This window comes from Lissotriton helveticus, chromosome 4_1 (genome assembly GCF_964261635.1).
Source record: "Lissotriton helveticus chromosome 4_1, aLisHel1.1, whole genome shotgun sequence".
NCBI lineage: Eukaryota > Metazoa > Chordata > Amphibia > Caudata > Salamandridae > Lissotriton > Lissotriton helveticus.
In genome coordinates, this window is record NC_136063.1 from 1,972,381,818 (window position 1) to 1,972,394,563 (window position 12,746).

The following is a 12,746-nucleotide window of genomic DNA, read 5'->3' on the forward strand; positions in this document are numbered from 1 at the left end:
ATTCTTTAAAAGATATTTTGTTAAAGAACTAAATATAACCTTTTCTTTCTTCTTTTTCAAGTTGTCACAATTACATTGGAAAGTCAACCTAATCTGAATACTCAGGTAAGAATTCAAAGGAAAGGGTTTACTTTAAAACTGCTCTGAAAAGCTCTTTTAAATAAACCTGGAAATTAGTTTTGAAAGAGGGGTTACAGAAAAAACACCAAGCGCATATAAAAGCAAAAGCTTTTCTCCTCTTTCCGTACTTGCACGACTGGTGGAAATGTTGGTGCGCCGTCGGAATGCCAGGAATGTGGCTGGTGTCTTCAGAGTTGAAACAAAGTCTCTGACAGAAGCCTTTTCTTCTTGAACTAGAAACAAACACCGAACTAGTAATTTGAGATGAATACTGCAGTCGTAAACTCGAAAATCGCCTAAACTGCTCTAACACTACATGGACAAATGCTCAAGCACTGTTACCTAGTAACTGTTTTGAGTGAAGTGAGCACAGCTGAGGTAGAGAGCGAGCCTCAGCTGTGCGGAAAGCCTTGCGCTCACACAAGAAAGGCTTCAGTGCTGACCAAGCATTACCTAATGCAGTCCAAGACAGATTATGTACTGTAACCCCACTGAGTGGCCCCAATTTCTGAACTGAGGGTGCTGATTCCTGACAGTACCCCTCTGCAATGATGTTTCCCCAGGTTTCACTTTAAGGGGACATTGTTCATGGAAGGTTTTTACTAGTCTTCGGGCAAGCACATTAGACTGTGGTGTTAAGGATCTCTTTTCAGGTCCGTAACCTTTACAATCTACCAAATAGTATAACTTTCTATTCTTCCACTTGGAGTCTAGAATTCTCTTTATTTCAAACTCCTCTCCATCTGCAGTTGAAATTGGCTTGGGAAGAGTTCTGGACCTGAGATATGGTGAAGATTTCTTTAGTAAGGAGACATGAAAAACTGGGTGAATTTTTAGCTGTGCAGGTAATTTTAACTTATAAGTCACCGGATTTAACTTCTGCTCTACTTCAAAGGGACCTATAAATCAAGGTTTGAGTTTCCGGTTTCCTTTTAGTTTTAAATTCTAGGTGCTAAGTCAGGCCTTGCTCCCTATTGAATAATCAGCTCCTAATCTTCTCTTATTGTCTGCATAACCTTTGTACAATTATTTAGACTTTTCTAGCTTTTCTCTGGCCCTTTCATGTGTTTCACTTAAATGTTTGACAAACTCTGAAGCCACTGAGACTGAAACTTCATTGGTACTGATCAGTAGGTTTGAGTGTTGATCATAATTTATAGAAGGGGGAGTGACCTGTAGAACTATTCTTGGAGGTATTGTGTGCAAATTCTGCAGCCCAGAGAAGATCTGGCATATCCCCTTCCTGATCTAACAAAAATAGTCTCAGATACTGTTCTAGTTCCTGATTTGCCTTCTCAGTCTGGCCATCTGTCTCTGGGTGGTAGCTTGTGGAGACTCTTGTTTCTATATTTAACCCCTGGGTAAAGGTCTTCCAAAATAAGACAGGAATTGAGTGTCACGGTCTGAAATTAGAGCCTTTGGGATTCCGTGTAACCTCACCACATGTAAACCAAACTGTGTGGCCAATTCCTTAGCATTAGGGGTATTTCTTAATAGAACAAAGTGGGCCATCTTGGTAAAAGCATCCACAAAGACCAGGATTGTGCTGTAGCCCCGACTTGAGGGGAGGTCAACAATCAAATCCATAGTCACCCTGCGCCATGGGTGAGGGGGGTTGGCATAGGTTGTAGTAATCCCTGAGGTGACTGCTGTGTCGGTTTTCCCTGAACACAGATCCTGCAACCTAGTACATACTGCTTGATGTCTTTAGACATTTTTGGCCACCAGATTTGTCTTTTAATCAGTTCTTCAGTCTTATTTATTTCTTTATGACCTGCCAAGGGGTGATAATGGCAGTCATACAAAATTTGTTCTTACAGTTCCAAGGTAGTTATGAACAAGTCTCCATCAAGATAGGGCAATTCATTTTGGATTTCCAGACACAAGTCTTCCAAAACTCATTGCTGAAGCTCTTCTGGAGTAAAAAACATTCTTATTTTCTCATCCACAGATTCAGTCTCCCTGACAACAGCTCCCACAATTTTTTATTCAGGAATGATATTTTGGTCGTCTATAACTACCTTTTGTTCTTCTGTGTCCAATTTGGAAAGGGCATCCGCCTTACCGTTCTCACTTCCTGGGCGATAGATGATCACAAAGTTGTAATCTGCAAAGTATAGAGACCATCTGAGTTGACGCAACATCAGAGATCTTGTTGATTTCAGGAATTGTAGGTTCTTATGGTCTGTATATACTGTTACAGTGTGCCGAGTGCCCATCAGGTTGTGTCTCCACTCCTTGAAGGCATCTTTTATAGCTAAAAGCCCCTTCTCTGTAATTGTATAGTTAATCTGAACAGGGAGAAGTTTTCGAGAGTGATATGCAACCGGATGCAGTTGAACAGTCTCCTTGTCCCCCTTGGATAGGACTCCTCCAATAGCTTGATCTGATGCATTCATTTCCACATAAAAAGTCTTAGTAGGATCCGTGTAGAGGAGGATGGGTGCCAAAGTAAAACTCTTCTTGAGGGACTGAAGAAGAAGAAAGGCTGCAGCGCTGACCTTAGTGCTGGCAGCTATGTTAGTGGACCACGCGTTAACGAATGCAATCCAAGATAGATTATGTACTGTAGCCCCCACTGACTGGCCCCGATAACTGAACTGAGGGCACTGATTCCTGACACAGGCGTCTGTTCACTGAAGTTGTCGTAGAGGACCTTGATCTTCAGATGGAAGTAGGAGCTGAGCTTGTCGCAGAGTTCCTGGGAAGGTGTGATGTCCGTGGCTTCACTGGGGGGTTTTGCGAACTGCTGTATGATGTTCAACAGTTCCTTGACGTTGGTCGCGTTGGTCTGGACTTTGTCTATAATGGCGGTCCGTTTGGTGTCTCTAATGCGCTGGATGTATTCCTTCATGGCGCTCCTGTGGTTGTTCCATGCTTCCGTGGTTTTCTGGTTTCTCCAGGTTTTCTCCAGGTGTCTGCAGGAGCGTCTGGCTTCTTACAGTTCTGTGGTGAACCAGGCAGCCTTCAGAGGGCATTGTTTGGCGGGGTGGCAGAGGGGTGCGAGCTTGTCGGTGCAGCGGGAGACCAAGCGGTGAAATTCCATGACTGCAGAGTTGGTGTGGGTTGTGGCGCCGTGGCGGTCTTGGAGGAGGTTGGTGTTGATGTGTTCCTCTGTGGCCTTGCTCCAGCTCCTTCGTGGTGGGAGTGGGGCGTGCTTGGGTGCGGTGGTGGTGTTGAAGGTGAAATGGACACAGTGGTGGTTGTCCAGAGGGGCTGGGTGGTGTGGCTGAAGTGGACTTTTGTCCCTCCCGTGACGATTGGGTCAAGGGTGTGTCAAGCTATGTGAGTGGGTGTGTTGACCAGCTGCTTCAGTCCGAGGTTGTCAAGGTTGTCGAGGAAAGTGGTGGAGGGGGAACATCCTTTACCACGCGGATTTTACTCCGCAGTACCCTTTCAACGCGTCTTTTACAACGCAAGTCGTAACCACGACTTGCGCTGGAGGGCGCTACAGGACAAGGAATAATTTAATTTACTATCCAACACCTTCCCTACTGTACGTAGGCTGGTGTTGGAATAGTAAATTAAAAAATTCCTAAGTCCACACTCCTAAGTCGTGGTAACGACTTGCGTTGTAAAAAACGCGTTGTAACGGTACGCGTGGTAAAACCATGCGTCGTACCGGCGTACATCCGTGGTGGAGTCAGGGTTTTTGCAGTTATTGAGGTGGAAGCTCAGGTCCCCGAGTAGGATGTAGTCCATGAAGGTGATGGCGTGGGAGCGGCAAGCTCATCGATGGTGGTTGCGGACTGGGTGCAAGATCCTGGCGGTCTGTAGATGAGGGTGGCGCCTAGGGTGGTCCTGGGGTTGGTCTGGATCTGGAAGTGGAGGTGTTCTGTGTTGGAGTGGGGGTTACTCGTGGTGTGAGTGGAGAGTCGGAGGGGGGTCTTGTGTGCCATGGCGAGTCCTCCTCCTGGGCGGTGGGGGCGGTCCTTTCTCTTGGAACTTGTAGCCGTCGGGGTTGGCAGTGGCGATGTTGGGGCCGGACATGACTTACGTCCAGGTTTCCGTGAAGAAGGCTAAATCGGGCGAGAGGGTGTCGATTAGGTCCCAGATCTCTACGACGTGTTGTGTAGTGAGCACACGTTGAGGAGGATGCATGTCGCGTTATTGGTGGTGCGTGCCTCAGGTGGGCCTTCAACGGATGTGAGGGGTTTGTCAATGGGGAAGGATCTGCGGCTGGATTTGCATGAGAACTGTCTGTGAGTGGTGTTCGGCGAGGATCTTTCGTAGTCAGAGTGTTTTCCAGGACTGAGTGCGAGGAGTTGTAGCGGTGCAGCCTGGGAGAACCAGGGTTCCTGGCCGCAGTCAGGATATCGACGGGCACAGATGGGCTTGCATCAGGCGTGTCTTCGGCGTGTCAGCAGCACACATGCTGCGTGCATCCTCTGCGCGACCGCACAGCGGCCGCCGTTAAGTAGGGGAGAGGAGGGGGGTGCAACTGTAGGTAGGGTGGCGGGAGCAGGAGCTGAGCAGTTGGGAGGGGCCGTGGAGCAGCAGCGGCGGGATACAGAGGCAAAAGTAAATACTACAGGTGAAAAATAAAACACTACACGGGAAGGAAATGCAGAATACAGTAGTAATAGAGACTTGGAAAGTGCTAAGGAGGTCATGTGGGCACACAAGAAAAGATACCGTAGCAGAAGAGAGCAGGGGCTGCCGGCACACACCCTGGAGGTTACAGGAGGTCTCAGGAAACAGCACTTGTACGCGGAGCTGTTGGGGAGGGTGCTGGCCTGGCCTGACCTGTGCAGTCAGCTTGCTGCCTCTGACCCCTTCCCACCTTCCTTCCATTGTATCTGTGCATTCTATTATAGTCACACTCTTGCCATTCATGGTGTGTTGTGCTTCCAGTGTCCTTCCTACCTGCCCTACATGGTCAGCTTGATGCTCCTGCCATTGCCCCATTGCCCCCTAGGGGAGAGGTGTGGCGCCGCGGCCAGGGCGACTGACGCTGGAATCTGGGGACCACGGTTCGATCCCCGGCTCCGGCGGCAGGTTAGCACAGCACCATGTGACTCTGGGCAATAGCTCGCTTAATCTTCCCGACGGCCCCCAGCGCCTAGAGACCCTTACGGGTGATTGTGCGTAAGCATGGGCGGATTTTGCGGATCCACGATTCGCGGATTTAGCGGATCCACGGATCGTGGATCCGCAAAATCCGCCTATTTAGCGGATTCAGCGGATTTGCGGATTGGGGGCGGGGCTTCCTCGAGTGTGTGGGCGGGGCCAAACGGACGGGGCTTCCACGCGAGCGCACATGCCTCTTGTGTGTCTAAAAGGTCAGAGCAGCATCGATGGTATATTTGGGAAGAAGGCACATCTGCCCAGCCTCCCAACGCTCACGATTTTTTTGGGGCTGATGCATGAGTCACTGCATTTGCGCTTCAACTAGTTCCAGCGACCAAGTGTGTGTTACTATGCAATCGCGCCGAAGTGCGCAGGGGTCCCTTTAGTGAAATGTCCATCATAGTGGGTAAATGGCGGGAAGACGGTGCACACCTCGAGTGTGTGAGCGGGGCCAAACGGACGGGGCGTCCATGCGAGCATGCCTCTTGTGTGTCTAAAAGGTCAGAGCAGCATCGATGGTATATTTGGGAAGAAGGCACATCTGCCCAGCCTCCCAACGCTCACGATTTTTTTGGGGCTGATGCATGAGTCACTGCATTTGCGCTTCAACTAGTTCCAGCGACCAAGTGTGTGTTACTATGCAATCGCGCCGAAGTGCGCAGGGGTCCCTTTAGTGAAATGTCCATCATAGTGGGTAAATGGCGGGAAGACGGTGCACACCTCGAGTGTGTGAGCGGGGCCAAACGGACGGGGCGTCCATGCGAGCATGCCTCTTGTGTGTATAAAAGGTCAGAGCAGCATCGATGGTATATTTGGGAAGAAGGCACATCTGCCCAGCCTCCCAACGCTCACAATTTTTTTGGGGCTGATGCATGAGTCACTGCATTTGCGCTTCAACTAGTTCCAGCGACCAAGTGTGTGTTACTATGCAATCGCGCCGAAGTGCGCAGGGGTCCCTTTAGTGAAATGTCCATCATAGTGGGTAAATGGCGGGAAGACGGTGCACACCTCGAGTGTGTGAGCGGGGCCAAACGGACGGGGCGTCCATGCGAGCATGCCTCTTGTGTGTATAAAAGGGCAGAGACCGATCAGAGCAGCAGATTAATTTTTGGGCTGATCAATGAATCACTGAATTAAAGCTTCAACTAGGGCACCGTTGAAATAATTTACCATGGCGCCGGCAAGCTGCCAGCGCCTTCCTGCAATAGTTACTTAATTAGCTTCAACAGGAAGCTCCAACTGTTAAAATAAAGCAGGCGCTCGAGCCCCTGCTGTATCTTATCTATTAGAGCTTCCTGTCGAAGCAAATTAAGTAACCATTTGAGGATGGCGCTGGCAGCTTGCCGGCGCCATCGTAAATTATGCAGGCTTGAACTTTTGACCGCAAAATCCGCTCCGATCGCGGATTGCGCATTCTCGGTAAATCCGCGAGAGTTCGCGGATCGCGGATTTACCGAAAATCCGCAAAATCCGCGATCGGAGCGGATTTTGCGCTCATGCTTAATTGTGCGCTATACAAATGTGGACCTTACTTTACTTTACTTTCACCCTGCCCACCATTTTCCATGTGAAGTTACCTATTCCCTCTCCACTACCCTGTATGGTCCATTGTCATGCCCCTGCCCCCTCCCTCCTGCCCTTTATGGTCCGTTATGATTCAACTATCCATCCTGTCTGTCTGGTATGGTCAGCTTGTTGCCATTGCCCCTTTCCACTCTGTTGACCATTGGCATGGCTCTGTCCCTTCCCTATTACTTTGCATGGTCTGTTGTGCTGCACCGCTGTCCTGCTGGCCTGCTGAGGTGTATTGTGCTGCTGTAACCCTTTTAACCTGCCCTGTAAGGACAGTTTGGTGCCCCTGCCCATCTCCCTCCATCCCTGTGTTTTCCAGGTCCATGTTCCTGCCCCATTTCCTTTAGAAATTGTCTAAAAGGAAGTTCCAAGGAGCTCTGCCCATGAATGCAGAAGAATAAAGTAAATAATATTAATCACTTTCCATCACATTGGTGTATAATATAATCCTCAAGTTCTGGAGTGACACCTCCTGGGTCACCTCATGTGGTCAGACCATTCAGTCCATTGGTCATTTCGTTTGGGGTGATTGTCATGCAGCGTAAAGGAAGACACAAAAAGAAGCAAAAAGGTAGTGATCATCACGTAAGTTGACGAGCCATCCAGTATACAAAACTTTTAAACAATAGTGCTTTTGCAAAAGAACATGAGTAAGTTCAAGAGGACAGTTTTCCATTGCAGATATTCCCGAAAATATTGCAAGCAGTCCTAGTATGCGAGTGGGAACTCTCCCAATGAGACATAGTTTCTCTTCATATTGCAAGCTTATAAAGCCACTCCATGAGAACAGAATCAAGTAAAGTTAAGAAAAATACAGGCCTAAGCTAAATTCCGCTCATGGAATACAGCATATAAAATAATAGAAATATAAATTTTTATTTATTACGTGGGGACTCTTTACATTACTTGAAACGTATTTGCACCCATAATGCATTTTTTGTTTCGTTGTAAGTAGCATGTGTATCTATGACATATTACTGTATCTTCCAAATGCCAACGTATACAAATATTTCAAAACATAAATTATTAATATCGTTTCTGGTGATTCACATTAGTACACATTTGAAGATTATTCCCTGAAAGTTTCAGAGCATTTGATTTTACTATAAACATGCAACACCCTTTTCTCTTTTCTCACTTGGTGCACAATTTCACGTGTACAAAGGTTAGAGGTTGGATGAGACTCCTAAAATACATATAATTAAATTTAGATTACATTAATTTTCATGTACTCTTCACAGACATTATTAATTAATGAGGATGGTTAATGAATCCTCTATAATACAGGAGTAATCCCTTTTATATTTCTGCTACACATTAAAGAATATACCAATGACATTTAGTGAAACATGAATCACTGTTTTTCAAATGAATATTTTCATCTAATCTACACTCTTCTGCTTGCTTTGTGATACAGTAACTAAGCCTTCTGAAGATTTTTTTTTCTCATGTGCCTTCAAAGAATAGTTAGAACCATTGGTGGACATTTCATCATTTTTCTCTCATATGTGTCATAACCATTTTTATGTGTCAGATAAAATTTCAGCTGCGTATCTGCTTTATCACCTATTTGGGAAAATCGTGAGAAAACAGTTTTCTCTCAATCATGATTCATGAAATCCCAGCAGATGGCTTTTGTACATGGTAAAAGCATCTTTGAACACACCACAATTCCTAAAATTGGTAAGGTACCATCAACAATTGAGTTACATTATAACAAATATTTGGTGTCAATTGAATACAATTCAATAGCTTCATTCGGAGGTGATTAGCTTATCATAAAAGCAATATAAAAGAAAAGACAAAGACATAAAAATACAATTCATAGCAGCAGTTCCGAATATGTGGGTAAATATACAGTAAAAATCAAGATAAAACAAAATGTATGCTCAAGAAGCGATCCCGCAATATACCAGCATACAATATTTAGGAATTAAAAACAGATAAAAACACTAATCACTTCTGAAAAAATTATATCCCAAAGTTCATAATACATCCAATGAATAACAGCATGCGCACAAAGTCCCCATAGCATGATTAACTAAGGTTAGATAAAAAATTCAATGAGACCAAAGTTGGGAGGGAGGGCAAAACCCCCAAATTGAGTTAGCCATGTGTACCCTACTACATAAGTCTTTTGTGGTTCTAGGGGCGTAGAGATACCACAATTCCATATGCTAAGGGTGTCCATCCTAGAACCATAGTACGTTTTGTACCCTATGTCCCTTTACTTTTGTAAAGTTAGGCAGATATTCTTTATGGCACAGAAAACAGCCCATAGAAATGATGCCACACTACAGTAGACCTCCAGAGAAGACCAAAATTGTAAATATTGATATGCAGGTTGACATTGCGTAAAATGTAGAGGTCTTATAATCCTTATAATCTATTGCATCCTCTTATGGGTATAAAATTTACAAAAAAACACCACATGCATATCTTGTGCCATCGCAACATCTCATGGGCAATTAGTTAAAGTTATAGACCAATTGTTAGTGTTAGGAAAGCTAACCAATCGATGAAAGATGTCTAGTTTTAAACAAATTAAAACAAACCTGTGTCTTGCATTTAAAACTGCTTCAAGATAAGGTTGCATATCAAAAGTGGTAAAATCATTTGATTTTTCAAAACACTTGGCTTAGAAATTTCAATTGTCAGTCTCAGATTTTCCAGGTGTGTCATGACATCATTTTGTAAGAGTTTCCTACCAATAAGTTTGAGTGTTTCAGGCTTATTAAAAAACTCGGGATGGCCTTGGTCATTACATAAATGTTTTATATAGACAAACCATGGCATACGCTGGTATGAGCTTGAATTGAGGCAATCCTTAATGATTTAAATCAGTGTACTCAGACTCCCATACTTTATGCCAGAGTAGAATAGGCTCTAGCATTATTTGATCTGTAATGTATGGGGCTCCAAGTTCAGCATGGCATACGCAAACTGCGGCACTTTTGGGGGCAGCAAGAAGGTTCCTGAAGAACTCGTTCTCTATCAGTAGTATGTCACTCCATTTCTAATGCCCCTATACGCTCCCCCTTAAAGTGCAACGCTAAGGCATTTAACTTTGTAAATCAATATCATCAGTTCTGGTGGATTAGAACCCAATCGTCTAGCAAATCCTCCAAGGGATTGGTAGCATTAAAGAAATACTATGCCCTTTGCATATCTCCTCGCACAAACTTCTTGACTGAGAAGATCTCGAGCTCCCAAAACTGCCTGAAATCTTAGTTAAAAGTTGTAAATTAACTCTCAGCAGCCAGTACTTTTCTGCCTCCTCCTTCGCTTTCTAAACATCAGTGTGATGACTTAGCGACGTTCTTTTACAATATAGTCAAGTCCATCCACTGCAAACTCAATATTGACTTCTCCCATCAAGGGAACTTAAGGTTCCCCATAATTCACCTTGATATTTTCCCCCAAGGTTCCTGAGTTTGTGGAAACTACACAGACTAGGTCATAGCTCCTTTTGGACTTGACTACATTGCAGTTATTACTAGGATCTATCAAGTCTGGTTCGCTGCTTGATCCCCTTCCTACCTCTAAACTTAGACTTTTGCACGAGGCTGTCCTTATTGTGATTCTCAACCTTCTCAACACATCTTTAAGCACAGGACTTGTACCTCAGAGTTGGAAACATGCTCTTGTCCTTCATCTACTAAAAGAAAGGTATTGATCCTCTCTGTTGGTCAAATTTCCATCCAATATCTCTTTTGTCTGTGTTTTCAACATTTCTGGAAAGGCACAACAATGCCCAACTCTCCTCTTTTGTCTCAATCGGCAATCTGGTGCCTCCATCACAGATTTTAGACCCGGTTATAACACCAAATCTGCCCATCTCAGGATCACTGAATATCTCAGGTAGCAGCTAGACTCAAGTAGTACTGCCACCTTGATCATGTTAGACTTAAGTGCGGCTTTCGATACAGTGTTACCTTCTATTCTGGCAGACCGACTTGAAGCCTCAGGTATTGAGGATTTGGCTCTAAGGTGGATGATCTTCTTTTTAAAAGATCAAACTTTTCAGGTCTTGCAGAATGACACAAGATAACTTTTGAGCCCTTTACTTTTAAACATTTATGTTCGCCCTCTGGCAGACATTGCTGAGAAGACAGGATCGACCATCTTTTCTTATGCTGACGATACACAGATTATCTTTTCACTCTCTACCACTCAGCATCAAGATCCCTCCCTGCTTCAGCTTGACCTGAGTAATATCTTTGTGGATGACCAGAAATGCCCTGAAGCTGAATGGCACTAACACAGAATTGCTCGTTCTGGGTAATAACTCCAAACTTTGAGGAATTAAACATTGGCCTGACAAATGGGCCCTTTGCTAGCCTTGGTCGCTAAAGTTAGAAACCTGGGTTTTATTTTTGAAAAAAATCTCTCTCTCAAATCTCAGGTCTCTAGGGTCACAGCACCTGCTTTGCTGTTCTCAACGGCATAAAACAATTCTCTGGCTAATTCCACCGGCAGCCCAGAGAACAGTTATACAGGCTTTGGTCATTTCCAGACTGGACTATGGCAATGTGTTATACCTGGGTGCAGATAAAGCCACAGTCCATCGACTGCAGATTATTCCGAATGTTGCTGCACGTCTTCTTTTTTGTCTGCCTAGAAGCACTTCTGCTTCAACTTTGCTTCATCAATTACATTGGTGCAAGGTGAACAAGCACATCGAGTTTAAGGCTTTATGTTACATGTTTTGGGCCAAACTCGGCTTGGCTCTCAAACCAAGATCCTGCATGCAATCAACAAAGTAGGTGTGGAGGGTCTGAAGAGCTAGGGGGATATGTAGAGGAGGTCTGCTACAGGGTGAGTTCCTACTTGGGGAGAACTTTGGACGATGCAGCACGTACCGCTCATTGTTTATATAGGGAGAACAAGAAAGGGTCCATGACTCAGCCCTGTCTCACCCCCCTCTCTACCCTAAATGACTCAGTACATTCCCTGCTAGTACTGTATTAACTCTGACTTTACATCCAGAGTGTATAGTTCCCGCAGTAAGCTCATAATCAATGTCTCTACCCCCAGATCTTTCGTAATTGACCATAGTCTGGCATGCAAAATGCAATCAAAAGCCGAAGAGAGGCCGACAAAGGATAGATACAAATTCCCCTCTGATTTTAACGTACTTCCCGACAAACATGCTTAAATTAAGACTCTATCGTCTCAACACCCGGGCGGAAACCATATTGTCGATCTTATATTATGTGTATCCACCCAGTCTTGCAGGCTATTCAAAGTGATATGACCATCAATCTTTGCCTGGGAATTGAGCTGAGTAATTGGTCTATAACAGGCCGGGTTGGAGCTGTCTCCTGTTTTAGGTCGAGCCTATAGGCAGCGCGCATGGGCTGCTCTGCGATACTTGCTGTACTGGAGTATGGAATAGAAGCCCTGCTCACTCTCCACCCATATTTGTCATTGGCTTCTGTCTTTTTCCTTTGTAAACTCAAGCTAATGATTCAGGGATCAGCTTGTTAGTCCCTTTATAGTACCCCCTTGACTTAATTTGTATCCTCCCATGGCTACCAGCCATTTTACTTCGGTTGTTACACGGTACGTGATAATTAGTCTGTAAGCTCTATTTTCTTTGAGTTTCTCTTGCTGTAAGCAGGACGTGAGCTGCTTCAGCTGAAACCGCTTGTTTTTTATATTTGCAGCACGGCAGTGCTTTATCTTATATTATAGTTTTAAAATTAATAATATGGGCGTCCACTTTCTCCTTAACAAGGGCTCCCGCTTTCAATAACAACACAGGGGCTCGTGTCTGGCTCTCCCCCCACACCACCCTACCAACCAGACCTAAATTCTTGCCTCCTACACAAGACTGTGTATGGTGTATACATGTCCAAAGCTGCCAATGTTTCAGATTGTTATTTGTGACGCTACTAATCTGGCCAATCAAATGAGCAAAGGGACATCATTTTTATTAAGAGCAATAATGGTTTTAAGAGTTCAGAGGTGCTAAATAATAC